The sequence below is a fragment of the Myotis nattereri genome (assembly GCF_964212035.1).
Source record: "Myotis nattereri genome assembly, chromosome: 4".
NCBI classification, from domain to species: domain Eukaryota; kingdom Metazoa; phylum Chordata; class Mammalia; order Chiroptera; family Vespertilionidae; genus Myotis; species Myotis nattereri.
In genome coordinates this window covers 93,853,878-93,869,066 of record NC_138079.1, presented here as the reverse complement: position 1 = coordinate 93,869,066, position 15,189 = coordinate 93,853,878, and the positions used below count along the sequence as shown (strand labels likewise).

The following is a 15,189-nucleotide window of genomic DNA, read 5'->3' as shown; positions in this document are numbered from 1 at the left end:
TTATTGTTGTCCCTCGTGCTCCGGAGAGCTGTGTGGGACGTGTCCCTCGGCGGGATCTGTAGGGCCGCAGCAGCATCGGGACCCGAGACTGGCTGCCCCAAAATACCCCACAATGGCATATTGATTACTTTGAATTAAAGTTGCTTGACAAGCAGCCAGTGCCAGAAAGGCACCTTGACCCTCCCTTGTCTCCTTGGATACAGGAAATAAATCTCACTGTGAAAGGTGTCCTGTGCACTGGGAGGAGGTACCCTTCATGCATGGAGTTAAACATCTGTATCATCAAGTCGTATTGCCTCTCTCTAATTTACTACTTTGTTTAAATTTCTTATCAATTAATACCCAAACCTAGCCTAGATTCCTTTCTAATGAGCACTAACGTTCTTTTTCCTGTCAGTTTCTCACAAATATATTGGCGCTTTTTTATCTAAAAAGTTTTTGCTTCTTTGTTTTTTTAATCCTCACCCAAGGATATATTTCCATTGATTTTCAGAGAGAGTGGAAGACAGAGAGAAATATCGATGTGAGAGAAACACATCAATTGGTTGCCTCCTGCACGCACCCTGACCAGGGCCAGGGCCGGGGAGGAGCCTGCAACCGAGGTACGTGCCCTTGACCAGAATTGAACCCGGGACCCTTCGGTCCTCAGGTCAAGGCTCTATCCACGGAGCCAAACCGGCTAGGGCTGTCTAAAAAGTTTTCAAAGGTGTCTGGTCCAGTCATTTCTTTGAGCCCTATTTCATGATCACATTGTGATTCTCCCATGCACACGTATTAAATTGGTTTTTCTCCTGTTAATCTAGTCTTGTGCCCATTTTATTGTTGTATTAGTCTCCCTCCCCGACAGCAGCTAAGGTTACACATGGGTGCTAAGGCTCCCACATCAAGTGAGTAGAGCACCTGTGGCCAGAGTGCCCTATTCCTTCCAGGTTAGGGAGCTCCCAGCCCTGGGTCATGCTGCCTTGTGTCGCCAAGGTTTCCTGAGACAGGTCATTCGCCTGCAAGCTCCTAGCCAGAGATGGAGCAGGGCCGGTTCCCACAGTCTCCCACAGCGGTCAGCGTCTCTTCTTTCCTGGTTTCTTCTAGCCACGAGCCACATGTGACTATCTAAATCGCAATTAATGAAAATAACATTAATCCTAAATTAAACTAAAGATTCTGTCCCTCAGTCACACTGGCCTCGTTTCAGATGCTCGGTTGCCATATGCGGCTAACATGAAAGAGGGTGACGTTTTCATTTAATTAGCCACATGTGGCTGTGGCTCCTGGACTAGACAGCGCAGACATAGAACGTCCCGCTGGGCAGCACTGTCTGGCAGGTGGGATGAAGTCGGGAACCAGGAAAAGCACAACTTTGCGGTCTTTCAGAATACTGCCTCCATGGTTTTGGTTTTGGTTTTAATCCTCACCTGAGGATATGTTTTTATTGAGAGAGAGAAAGAGAGAGAGAAACATCTATTGGTTGTCTCCCACATGCACCCCAACCAGGGATTAAATCCAAAGTATGTGCCCTGACCAGGAATCAAACCTGCAGCCTTTTTTTTATTATTATTATTTTAGTTTTTTGGTTTTTGGTGGTGGTGTTTTTTTATGTACAGGATGACACTCCAGCCAACCGAGCCACCCCGCCAGGACACTGGCTCTGTGTTTTTAACACTGCTGAGCTTCAGACGCCTCACCTGTGACCTGGTGGTGGCTGAAGAAATGATGATAAGAACACTAGTGTTTCCTGGGCATTGACTCTCTGCTTGTTTATTCTTCAGTGCCTGGGAGCTAAGTGCTGTTATTACCCCTATTTAAAGATGGGAAAGTAGAGGCCTAGAGCCTGTATTGTGGGTATGCACCCAGCACGGGGCAGGAAGCAGAAACAGTGGGCCCTGTGATTCTTGTCCAGCCAGAGTTGTACCTGTGGGTTAGCGCATGGCCGCCCCGAGCTGCCTCTGCAGCCTGGCCATCTTCTCCCATCCTCTGCCTCTGCCTTACTCTGTTTACTAGTGGACAAACCTGACTAGCTCTCACATAAAGAAAGCAGTGGTTGCCTTTTCTTTCCTTTCCTTTCTTTTTGCCTAAGAAATACGAATCTGTGGCATCCTAGCTTTGCAAACATGCTTTGTGCTAAGGAGGCACAGGGTTTTCGGTGTCAGTCACGCTAAAGTCAGGAGATAGGTGTGCAGGGCACCCAGCTTCCTGGAGCCTGGGCTTTCTTGCTACCTGTTATTTCCTCCTACCGTCCTGCCAACATCTCAGTCTCTAATCTTTCTCCTCCCTCCCTGTTGGTGGATTTCCTCTGCCAAGAATTCCACAAAGCAGTGATGTTCGTGAGCCCCACCAAAATGAAGTCACCTAGCTCTTGCTCTAAAAGAAGCTGTGTCTTAACACAGGCAGTCAAGCGTTTCCCAGCCAGTCTGGATCCTAACTTACTATAGAGCATGACCCACAAGAATCTATCTGCAGGATTGGGGTTTGGTTTCAAGTGTATGGAAGAACTTGGACTTGACTTACTTTGGGTATTTCCTGCCTGGGGTCCTGGGAAGTGACCTTACTGAAAAGTCACAGCAGCACAACCTCAGGCAAGTTACTGATGCTGTCAGGGTCTCAGCTTTCTCCTCTGGAACCTGCAGATAAGAACAGTACCTTCTTCGCTGGATTGATTTGAGTGCTTAGCACAGAGCCAGGTGCTTGTTAACATACTCAATAAACTGTAACTGTTATTATTTGAAATGAGCATAGATATGCATTTGCAAGTGGAACTTTTGAAAAGTCTATTTGTAGGATTTGTAAATGGGACTTTCGAAACCAGTCTTTTTATTTTCAGGATTTGCAAATGAATGTTTTAAAAGAGTTTCTTTATAAGCAGATTTAGCATTGCCTTCCCCTTGTGTTAGCAAAATTTGTACAAATAGATTTAAGGTAGTTGTTTATGATTTCTCTGCATCCTCCAGACTTTAAGTTTCATAAGTGTAGGAACCTTCTTTTTCACCCCTGCATCGTCAGTGCCCGGGGCTGTGCTCAGCACATAGCAGATACATAGTAAATATTTGTTGAATTAATAAATAAAAGGAATGATTGAAAAATGTTCATTTTTTCATACCCTTAGTAACCCTTTTTAAAATGTATATTATAACTTCCAGTGTTAATTATAAACTTCCAATTAAAGACCTGAATTAAATTTTAGTAAAAAAAACAAAAACACACAGGCAAAATCTTTAGTTGCCATGACAACCTTCCCTTGGTCCCCAGTTCCTGGGCATCTGTTTCCACTCCTTAGCATGGCTTTAATAAATAGCCCTTACTGACAGGTTTCCAGCCTCTGCAGCCTCACCCCCTACCTGCCTGTGCTTCCTTGTTCCACAGTCTTCCGCCCCACGGAACTAGAGAAGTTTCCCCAACTCACATGTCCTCCCGTGTCTATTCCCCTGCTGACTGCAACACATGCTCAGAACGCTGGGTGAGGACCCACCACCTTGAATGTCTAAAGTAAAATGAATGAGTGAATAAAGTTCTCTTTCTCATTTTGTTCTTCATTAATTTAATGGAGGACTTTATGTTCAAATTCATTTTTAAAATAAGAAAAAACTTCAAGGGAAAGTTAGTTGCGATTCTTGATTTTTATCTTGTTTGAAACAGTTTAATAATTTAAAGAAGGCCTTCTGATTGGGTGTGTAGGATGTCCAGAGTTAGGCTGGTAAGATTTAGTTTCTATTAACCATCGCACTTTAAATCACATGCTTTGGAAGTATTGTTCTAGTGCTAAGCGTTTATTGACACTCAGCTCGAGCACTAGAGATTAGAAACATAAAGCAGGCGATTTGATGTGTGAAGTATACAGCTTTTGCTTAAGCCCAAAGGTATGGCTTGTCTCCACCAGAGGTCTCCCATATTTTACTGCTAATGTTTGAAGTATACTGAATTCCCACAAGCTAATTAAAAATCAGACTGCTATGCCGGTAAGCATTCACTCTGTGAACTAATTTCTGCCAAACGGCCATAAATGTGTCCCCTGGTATGAAATTTAGACGTACTTTCTCATCAGAGAAAAAGGCATGTGGTTTAGTCCCAGCCTCTTCATTTGAGAGAGAAGGAAACTGAGACCCACCCAGAAAGGTCAGTTGCCTTGACGAAGGCCTTGCCACCTCATAAGCACTCAGCTGGGATTCAAACCCAGGTCCCTTCTTGCTCTCAGCTCACTCTCCTCACCAAACCCTGCTTGCTCTTGCTCAGCTGAATTCACTGAGTCTGTTATTCCTGAGTGCCCAGCACGGTTCTAGCCCTTTACGAATATCGCTTGGTCTTCACAGCAGCCCTAGAGGGAAAGTTCGGTTACAGTCACCCCCATTTGCTGGGTGAGGTACCTAAGAGCCAGGGTAAGCGGTGGTGTGCCGAGGGCCCACGCTGCACAGTGCTGCCTCAGGAGGTATGACTCAGAAGGGGCAGACATGGAGGGAAGACCCACTCGATGGGCATGGGAGAGCATGTGGACATACCTTCAGCCTTTCCAATTAAAATGAAGAAAACAGCCAGAAACCCCAAAGGGTTGGGGAAAAATGGGAGGCTGGTGCTGGTCCAGGAAGGGTCAGATGCAGGAGCATATCAGAGAGGAGCCTGAGCCCTCTGGAGACGGACAGCTTTATTTGGACTGAAGTGCCACTTTCCTCCCCTGCTTGACCAATTTCTGGGCATCTTTCAGGATTCAGTTAAAATTTCCCTCCGCCCTAGCCAGTTTGGCTCAGTGGATAGAGCTTTGGCCTGCAGACTGAAGGGTCCTGGGTTTGATTCCAGTCAAGGGCACATGCCCAGGTTGTGGGCTCCATCCCCAGTAGGGGGCACGCAGGAGGCAGCCAATCAAAGATTCTCTCTCATCATTGATGTTTCTGTCTCTCGCTCCCTCTCCCTTCCTCCCTGAAATCAATAAAAATGTATTTAAAAAAACAAAAAACATCACCTCCTGCAGGAAGCCTTCCCTGACCCCAGGGCTGTTGGTAGCCCCTCTTCTAGCCTTCTACAGCCCCCTTGTCTTCTTCTGCAGTGGCATTGTCACAAATTACAAATGTAATGGTCACTTGTTTGGCCTCCCCCACTAAACAGGAGCTGCTCGTGAACCTTGCCCATCTCTGTGGTCTCCTTTGCCAAGCACGTGGTCCAGTGTAGAGGAAAGTGCCGCAGAAATGTTGAATAAAAACTCTGAGACAGCAAGGAGGACAGTGGGCTTAAAGGGTTCTATCTACAAAGCCATTTTCTTCCACTGACTGGCCTATCCCAAGGGGAGTGTACAGGTTGGATATTAGCAGAGAGAACATTTCCCATCCAAGAAGGGCCTTAAAGGCCAAGCTCAGAGCCACTGGCCAGAAGAGCTCCCTGAAGTTTAGCCAGCATCTGGGGATGCACAGATCCCCCACCGATGCCTGTGTGGCACCCACATATGCCTTCTCTAGTGGCATTGGCAATATTAAAGCCTGGAGTTTTTAACACTTGGGGAAAACTCTCTAGCTGATGTTCTCTCCCAGGTGGAACCCCCTTCCACTCCTTCCCTACCCAAGAAGGGAGAATTTCCTGGGCCAAGATCTGCTCTCTAAAATACCCATGTGCACTTTTCTGATGAAGTATCTTAAAGAGGAAATCCAAGGGAAGATTTGGCCTTGTCTTCTAGAACTTCTATCCAGAGGAAGAAAGGAGACATGTGCCCATATGACCCATGCAGAGAAAAATCACATGTGCCCACATGACCCATGCGGAGAAAAATCACATGTGTCCACATGACCCCTGCAGAGAAAAATCATCTCATTTCCTCCTCACAGAATCCCTATGAAGTGTTGTGTCCATTTTTCAGATAAGGAGACTCAGGCTCAGAAAGGTCTCTCAGAGCAGGGATATCTCTACCTTCTTCGTCCCTATAGCCCAGTACCTGGCGCCTAGCCAGCAGGCGAATACTAGGTGGAAAGACTCTTAGAAGAATAAAAAGAAGGAAGGGAAAGACAGGACCTTGATCCAAGCCCAGGTCGGTTGACCACATCCTGTTGAGGGGCCCAGAGCAGAGAAATTATTGGGGGGGGGGGGTAGGGGAGGGCGGGAGTGGGGACACATGGGCTCCTAAGACCCGGATATCTCCATCTTCTGCTGCTGGGCTGCAGGAAGGAGGGAGCTGTGCAGAAAGTCATTCTGTGTTAGACTATCTTGCATAGTGAAGAGCTTAGGTATTCAAATCTTTTCTTGGAAATCTCAAGTATTCCATTCAGCTGCCACAGAGTTAGGTAACTTTATTTACTCATGCTAAACAGGGCCATTTTCAGAGAGGAAATTATGCAATGTACTATGCAAATGTGGCATTCCGGGGAGAGTGAGTGTAGAGATAAGTGTGGTCACCAATGCATTATAAAGATCAGATCGCTGTGCCTCTGGTGGCAGGCTGTGTGTCACTTGATAAGGGGATATGCAAGGCTCTACTTGGAATTGCTGCTCATTTGGATTCTGTTTCTGGTAATTGTGTTTTCACCGAGTTGTCTATCTGTGAACTTCGTTTAGTGCGAAGAAGAAACAAGGAATAGAGCCTTTGCAAGTTGCCCATCCTTATGTAGATTTAAGCAGTCAGAGGGAGGCGCCCCACACATGTCTGGACGTGTGGCAAATAAGAAAAGTCAAACTCTCATTCTTAGTTCTCCCAAGAAGAGAATTTCTTGAAATTTTCCAAGAGGGAAAATGAAGACCTGTGACGGGCTTTCTTGGCTGCTTTGTGAAAATTGGTCACACTATTTTACCAATCATAGTGTCTCAAGCAAGAGGAAGGAAATAGTCGTGGAAAACCCCTCCTGGAAGCAGGTGGCGCTGAGTCGAAGCCCAGCACTGTCCCCAAGCCTTGGGCTCCTGGCCTGAAAATCATTTCCTGACATGTCTGCTCCTCCATTCAGCCATCCACCACCCACCTATCCACCTTCTCTCTCTCTCTCTCTCTCTCTCTCTCTCTCTCTCTCTCTCTCTCTCTCTGTGTGTGTGTGTGTTGCAAAGAAAATTGCAGACATCAATACCCTTATCCCTAAATACATCAGCATGCATATCATGAAGTAGAGCCATAAAGTCATTTGTCATTTTATTACCCTGGTCCGCAGATGAGACAACCTAATCGAAGTCAACACAACTAGAGAGCAAGGAGCTACAGCTCATCCCCAGGCAGCAAAGCACTCAGGCCTGGTGGGCGACTGTTCCCTGCGTGGCTCCCTGCATTTAGAGCTGCGATTACAGGTGGGGCAGTGGAGTTGGAATGTGTTAGGAGAGCATCGAGCTCTGGGTGCAGGCGGATGGAGAGGAGGCTGAGGGGAGGAGTGGCGGCTGTTGAGGTACCCTGGTGATCGTGGTTGAAATCTTGGAACTGAGCACTAGGTCAGTCTCCCTGGGTGACTGCATTTCAGCCCATAGCCTAATATCTGTATCCCCACTTGCTACTCCCCTTGCAAATCCTAGGAACAACACTGGTACATTTTTTATCTTTATTCTTGGAGGGACTGGACTCTATGCCTGGCAGTAGGAGTGTGGCAAAACTCTCCATCCAGGAAATATTTCACTTTACACCTGCCCTGGTGCTGTGCTGGGAAGGAAGGCTTTGGGGAGCTTCAAAGAAGACAAAGTAATTGATTGCTACTTGCAGCAAATAACCCATAAGCTGTTGCTGGGTTGATGGAGAAATGGTTACTTAATTTTCTTCAAAGGATTGATTTGACAGGAGAAGCAGCCAACCTAATTGAGTGCATGGTTCACACCCTGAGTGGGAACAACCGGATCTCTTCCTCGTTTTGACTTCCAAATGTTCTGGGCCACGCGTGGAGTCTCCCCCATTAGTCAGGCTCATGGAGGTCTGGGTGTCGCTCATACAAGCCCATTCCCCTGTGCTGGATCTGTAGAATTTACCCGGTTGCCTGTCGCCCAGCTCCCTGGGTTGCATTTGAATCAGCACAAGGCTTCCAAGCACTCAGGGTAGCTCCCAAGGAAACGTATGTAACTTTCTTACACCCTGAAGGGCTATCATTTCATTCTTGTAGTAGATATTGATAGAGTAGTGACGTTTGGGAGATGGATTGCACTTTCCCACTGGGCTTCTGATTGACTGCCTTGTACTGATGTGCCTGCCTCTCCCTCCACACCCCACCCCCACCTCCAACCCAGAGAGCCGATGGGTGCCGACGCTTCATCAGTCACGTCCCATCTTTGCATTACTGGCCAGTTAAGGCCTCTCCCCTCAGCTGTGTCCTGTCATCAGGGAGCCATGCCAGACCTGGAGTCTTGGAACTGAGCACAAGGCCACAGAGCACCTTCTCTGTCTCCCACACTAATTCCCGGAGTTGGGCAGCTCCAAAGCGCCACCACCTGTGCACTGGTCTGAAAGCTCTGTGTGGGCTGCCCCGTCCGTATGTGCTGCTGGAGGGGCCACCAAGTGCCCGGTGAAAGGGGAACCTCGCCAAGGGCAGCCCAGGAGCACTCAGGTGGCTTCACACCAATAGCCACCATGAGATCAAGACCTCTCGGGCCTGCCTGTTGAGAGCTTGTGTCATGTGACTATCCCCCTACCAGAACCAGCCAACCGGGGTCTAGGGTGTCCCTGTCTGAGGTAAACGAGGGTCAGCCCTCTCTCTGGCCCCATCCAGAGGACTAGAACCCAGGTTACAGTGGGCTTGCTCAGGATGGTGTGAAGGTCACCTGTTCGCTATCAGTTGTGTGTCCATGGGGAAGTTGCTTGCTGCAGCTTGTGTCCTCTGGAATCAGTGCATCCACCTCATAGGATCCCAGAACCTGTCTAGTGGGGGCTCAGCACCTGGCACACAGGAGCATTCAGTAAAGGTCAGTCGTGGTGTCAGCAGCAGCCATAAACCGGGTGGGGCAGCGCGGGGGCCCCCTCTCCAAAACCTCAGCCCTGACAGTCTTTCAGTAGGTGGCTTCAGAGAACCAAAGGCCTGGATGGCTCTGAATCCCCACAGCACAGGGCCACCAACTCCAGGAAAGTCAGTGATCCCGTTGCCTCAGGTCACCCTGGGAGGGCCCGCAGGCCACTGCAGTCTCACCAGTGCCTGGCACACGTGCAGGTGCTGGAGTAGAAATTCAACGTGCTCTTGGATGCAAGGAGGGGTGGGGACCACATGTTCCTTGCAAATGGAGCCACATGCCTTTCTGCTTCCTGGTCTCCTATCAGCTGTAAAGTCTCCCTGTGAGCCTGGTATCTTGGAACCCCACCCACAATGAGCCTGCCTTTCTCAGGAAATCAGTGCATCCTGTTCCTGGGCCCACCTGACCTCTGATTAACAACGTGCGCGCGCGCGTGCCTGAAGGACAAGGTCCACTGTGTGGTGGTATTCCAAGAATTTGGCCCTAAGGCCCACGGTATTGGATTTCAAAGCACTGGAACTCTCCTGGCTTGAAACCTCACTGTAGGTATAAAGACTTCAATTCTAAATGTGTGTGGAGCCACCAATGCCAAGAATTAAATTATGCTATTGGCACCCATATTTTATTACGAAGGGATCATTTAAATGCAGCAAGAGTCAATCAGCCCCAGTTATTGCTCAGTAATGAGCTGCACTGTCAGAAGGAGCTGTGGAGGAAGACTGCAGCTGGGGGGCTGTAAGGACAGCTGGTCGAGAAGTCCTTTGCCTCAAAGCCAGAGGACCAGAAGATATTAGCGTTCCTTCATCCAGTGACAGTACTTCTACACCTGCCACTGCCCAGGCCCCCTCCTGGGGTCACGGCAGTGAAGAAGGTCAGGGCAATGGCTTCTGGGGGCTTGCATTAGGCAGAGAGCAGGCCTCAACCAGGAAGGAGGGACTGGCTGGCACTGGGGTGCAGTAGGGCTGAGATGGGTGCATGAGGTGGAGGAGTGACTGTGTGGGTGGGGCAACCACAGATGAAGGGTTGGAGTGGAGGGGGTACAGTATAGCTTAGCTCACTGTCCCTGACCCCACAGGAGTTCTGAGGAACAACCCAAAGCCATGATTCACTTTCCCCCTGTGGAACCTTGCTTAGTCTGGAGCCTGCATTCAGAAAGCATGACTTCACCTCAGCAGAGCCGTCTGACTAGAGTCCTGGCTCCCGAGAGTCAGGGCATTCCGAGCAGTCCCCACTGCCGATGAAGGCCACAGGGTTTGTTTGTGATTCCCATCGGCATTCCTCTGGCCATAATCCCAGGCCTCTCTCAGATTCCCTCAACGGTCCTGCAGGGGGTTAGGTATTAGTGTTATATGTGAGGAACCTGAGACTCAGAGAGGGAGGTGGCTTGTCCAGGGTCACACCGTTTTTAATGGCACAGCTGGTTTTTGAACCCAGGTCTCCATGGCCCCAAAGCCCAAGATACTTTTGCCAGGCCAAGTTGTTCTGATTCTACACTGCATGGTAACATTGCCCTTTCGTGCTTTTTGCTTTTTTCCTCTTTCCCAACATCTTAAACTTTGATTGGGAAATGGCTATACTCCTTTTCCTTCATTCTGCTCAACACTTTTGCACATCCGAAATCACCAGCTCTCGGCCGTTTCTCCAGGCCCATCTTCCACGCTGTGGTGTGCAGCCCCTGGTGGTGCTAAAAGAATTTCAGAATTTTATGCCTGGATACAGCAGTAAACTACTTTAAATTATAGTAAATCACTGTTGAAGTTCTCTATTTCTAAGTAACAAATCATCTTAAAATTGAGTGACTTAAAAAAACTACAGTCATTCATTTTGCTCACAGTTCTGTAATTTACCCAGGGCTCAGTGGGATTAGGTCCTCTCTGCTCCACCTGCATCCTCTGGAGTGGCCCAGCTGGGCACGAGAGGATCACTCGCTGGGAGCTGGCAGGTTGGGCTGGCTGTCGGGCTGGGGCCTTAGCTTTTCTTGGGGTGCTCCCTAGCTGTGTAAGCTTCCCACAGCATGGCAGAAAGGTTCTAAGAGCATTTTCATGACCTTGCCCCAGAAATCATGTAGGATCACTTCCACTGTACTCTGTTGGTCTAGGCCAGTGGTTGGCAAACTGCAGCTCGCGAGCCACATGCAGCTCTTTGGCCCCTTGAGTGTGGCTCTTCCACAAAATACCACGTGCGGGCGTGCATGTACAGTGCGATTGAAACTTCATGGCTATTGCGCAGAAGTCGGTATTTTATGGAAGAGCCACACTCAAGGGACCAAAGAGCCGCATGTGGCTCACGAGCTGTAGTTTGCTGACCGCTGGTCTAGGCAATCATAGAGACCTACTCAGGTTCACAGAGAAAAGACATAGACCCCCACCACTTGATGGGAAGGGGGTCAAGGTCCCACTGTAAGAAGAGCTGGTAAGGTGGGAGACTGCGGTGGCCATCTTTGGAAAGTATAATCCATAAGAAAATCCACTTCAGTGCCACTCTTTCTATTACATTAAGGAGAAAGTCTCAGATTGGTACTAGTTTGTCTTAGAACTTCCCTAACTAGTGGCCCTCCCTTTTTATCCAAAGAGTGTTCTTTAGGCTGTAAGTTAATCACGTTGTATTTCATTCTATTTTCATGGTCACCCTATTATAAGGACTTCTGGTTTTTCATTCATGGCAATGATATGAAGTTTCCTTTTCTTTTAAGAGAAAAACTAAGTGCAAGATCTTTGCTGGTATAGAATTACTCTCACATGCATAGATGAATAAGAATGTTCCATCAGCTGGGGAGCTGTTGAATCACCTAGTTATCCCGATAGTGGGAGAGGGTATGGCTCGGAAAAAGAGTGAGGATGGCCTCTGTGTGCTGATGGGTCACCGAGACTCGTGGCCAAGTGGCATAAGCATAACGCAGAGGGAGTGACATTCCACCATTTGTGAAAGACAAGGTGGAGAGAATGTAGCTACAAGTACACTTGAAATGCATAGTGGATGGAAGACTTGACATCCACTGTAAAAAAAAAAATGCATTCCTTTTTAAATGGAAACATATGAATGTGTTATCTATTCCAAGAGATTGGTAAGCTTAATATTTTCAAATAAAATAAAATGGTGGCCCTGCTGGCATGGCTCAGTGGTTGAGCGTCGACCTATGAACCGGGAGGTGACAGTTCAATTCCAGCCTGGACCATATGCCCGGGTTTTGGATCCAATTCCCAGTGTGGGGCATGCAGGAGGTAGGCCATCAATGATTCTCTTTCATCATTGTTGTTTCTCTCTCTCCCATCCTCTCTGAAATCAATAAAAAGTATATTTTAAAATAAATAAATGGCAAACCTCGCCTTTTATTTTTTTTAATTAAATCTTTATTGTTCAGATTATTACAGTTGTTCCTCTTTTTTCCCCCCATAGCTCCCCTCCACCCGCTTCCCACCCCACCCTCTGCCCTTACCCCCCCCCACTGTCCTCATCCATATGTGTACGATTTTTGTCCAGTCTCTTCCCGTACACCCCTCACCCCTTTCCCCCCCCCCCGAGAATAGTCAGTCCATTCCCTTTCTATGCCCCTGATTCTATTATAATTACCAGTTCATTCTGTTCATCAGATTATTTATTCACTTGATTCTTAGATTCACTTGTTGATAGATGCATATTTGTTGTTCATAATTTGTATCTTTACCTTTTTCTTCCTCTTCCTCTTCTTAAAGGATACCTTTCAGCATTTCATATAATCCTGGTTTGGTGGTGATGAACTCCTTTAGCTTTTCCTTATCTGTGAAGCTCTTTATCTGACCTTCAATTCTGAATGATAGCTTTGCTGGATAAAGTAATCTTGGTTGTAGGTTCTTGGCATTCATCACTTTGAATATTTCTTGCCACTCCCTTGTGGCCTGCAAAGTTTCTGTTGAGAAATCAGCTGACAGTCGTATGGGTACTCCCTTGTAGGTAACTGACTTTCTTTCTCTTGCTGCTTTTAAGATTCTTTGTCTTTTGCTCTTGGCATTTTAATTATGATGTGTCTTGGTGTGGTCCTCTTTGGATTCCTTTTGTTTGGGGTTCTCTGCGCTTCCTGGACTTGTAAGTCTATTTCTTTCACCAGGTAGGGGAAGTTGTCTGTCATTATTTCTTCAAATAGGTTTTCAATATCTTGCTCTCTCACTTCATCTGGCACCCCCATAATTCGGATGTTGGTATGCTTGAAGTTGCCCCAGAGGCTCCTTACACTATTTTCACATTTTTGGATTCTTTTTTCTTTTTGTTTTTCCGGTTGGGTGTTTTTTGCTTCTTCGTATATCAAATCTTTGACTTGATTCTTGCAATCCTCTAGTCTGCTGTTGGAACTCTGTGTAATATTCTTTATTTCAGTCAGTGTATGCTTAATTTCTAGTTGGTCCTTTTTCATATCCTCGAGGGTCTCACTAGATTTCTTGAGGGTCTCACTAAGTTTATCAGCGGTTTCTAGAAAATTCTTGAAAAACCTTATAAGTGTGGTTTTGAACTCTATATCCTGTAGTTTGCTTTCCTCCATTTCTGTCATTTGTGACCTGTTTCTTTGTCTCCACATTTTGGCTGCTTCCCTGTGTTGATAGGGTGGCTTTCTGTGCTAGGTGTCCTATAGGGCCCAGTGGCTCAGCCTCCCCAATTACCTGAAGTGGACACTCTTGGTGCACCCCTTTGTGGGCTTTGTGCACAGCCTTGTTGTAGTTAAGCCTTGATTGTTGTAGGTATCACTGGGAGGAATTGACCTCCAGGCCAACTGGCTGTGAGAATCAGCTGTGTCTGCAGTGGGAGAACTTCTGTGCTGGAGACATCCTTCTGGGGCAAGACTTGCTTCAGTGGGGCTTTGGTGCTCACTGAGTCTGCCCCCTGAGTGTGTCCCTTATGGATCTGAGGAGTTGTAATCTGGATGGCCCCACTCTGACCACTGGGTACACTGGCTCTTGGATCTCTAAGGAGGTGCTAATTTAGCCTCTGCCTGAGGCTACCCAGCAGGAGCTATGGAGAGATCTGCAGATTCCTCTTCTTTGTTTGGGGTTTGGAGGTGCCCATTTGAGGCCCAGCTGTGAAGCAGAGCAAGCAGCTGTGGGGCCTTGGGCCTTCTTTTGGAAGTTCTGGGTCTCTCTGACCCAGCTGCAGTTTGTTAGGTAGTTTTCATATTGCAGGGGGCCAGGCCTTTCATATGCAAAAGCCTCTGTGCACAGCTTGGGTGGGGCGGGGTCTCAGGGAATCAACAGGGCAGAGCAAACAGCTATGGCTGATCCTCAGTCCTACCCTAAGAGGCCCCGGTCTCAGTGTCCCGGTATTCGCTGCAAGCACCTCTGAGAGAAAGCCGCCCTTGAGTTCCAACCAATGCCAGACAGCCCAGTTTCCCCCCGTATGAGTCAGGGTCCCCAGAGATTTGCCCAGAACTGGAGTTCAGAGCAGTCGGGAGCTTGAGACTCCCTCCCGATTGAAAAAGACAACCAAGTCCTCAGTTGCCAGCCCTTTTCACGTGCGCCTCCGTACCTCTGTACTTTACTTCCGCACCTCCTCTGAGTCTCAGTGTGCTTTTCTCTTTCCTTCTAGTTGTAGAATTTCCACTCAGCCAGCCTTCCTGTGGTTCTGGATGTCAGTTTTGTCTTTTAGTTGTATTTTTGAAGTAGTTGTGCAAGGCAGCAATTTCCGGTGTTTACCTATGCCGCCATCTTGGTTTCTCTGTCAAACCTCGCCTTTTAAATAAAAGAAAGGCAGAGCCTAGGAGTAAGAGGGACATGTCACCTCTCCCTGGACTGTGATGGAGACATTGTCATCCCACCTGCTCTGTCCCTACAGTGCCCGGATGGAGACTTGGTGTTTTGTGATCCCTAGTTCCAGTGTCCGCCAGCTGCTGAGCCCCTTGTGGCAGGGTCATGCCTCATTCTTTGGAGCCTGCTTCTCTAGTGCAGCACCTGACACTCACGTGTTTGTTGAACTGGGTGCCAGAGTTCTTAGCTTGCATGCCTGGCCAGATTGAAAACGTGCACACCTGTGTACCAAGAGGTGCTGTGGGAGAGCTGTCTGCTTGCCAGTGCCCTTTAGAGATGATTGTCTCCACCGTGGGGATCAGGCAGAGCCGGCTGGCCGACAGCATGGTCTGCTGCTGCTGCCCCCCCTTGGCTGGGCCCCAGGAGGAACTGAGCCCTTTGTATCTGAGTCTGGAAAGAGATGAACTTTTCTCTTTATTTAATCTTAAATACACAAATAACATACCTCTTTTCCCTTTAAAACATCAGAGCATTGTGTTAACTGAAATGACCTTGACCCTGCACCCTGAATCCCATCTCCCCCACTCCAATAGGTATCACTGTGCACCCGCCAGAC

The 15,189-nt window shown here is 47.8% G+C and overlaps 1 protein-coding gene across 4 annotated transcripts in view; it reads left to right on the top strand.

Annotated features, from left to right (window-relative positions):
* The window catches only part of CLEC16A (C-type lectin domain containing 16A), a 219,727-nt gene that overhangs the window by 143,214 nt on the left and 61,324 nt on the right, over positions 1-15,189 (top strand). The gene's annotated exons all lie outside the window — the stretch shown is intronic.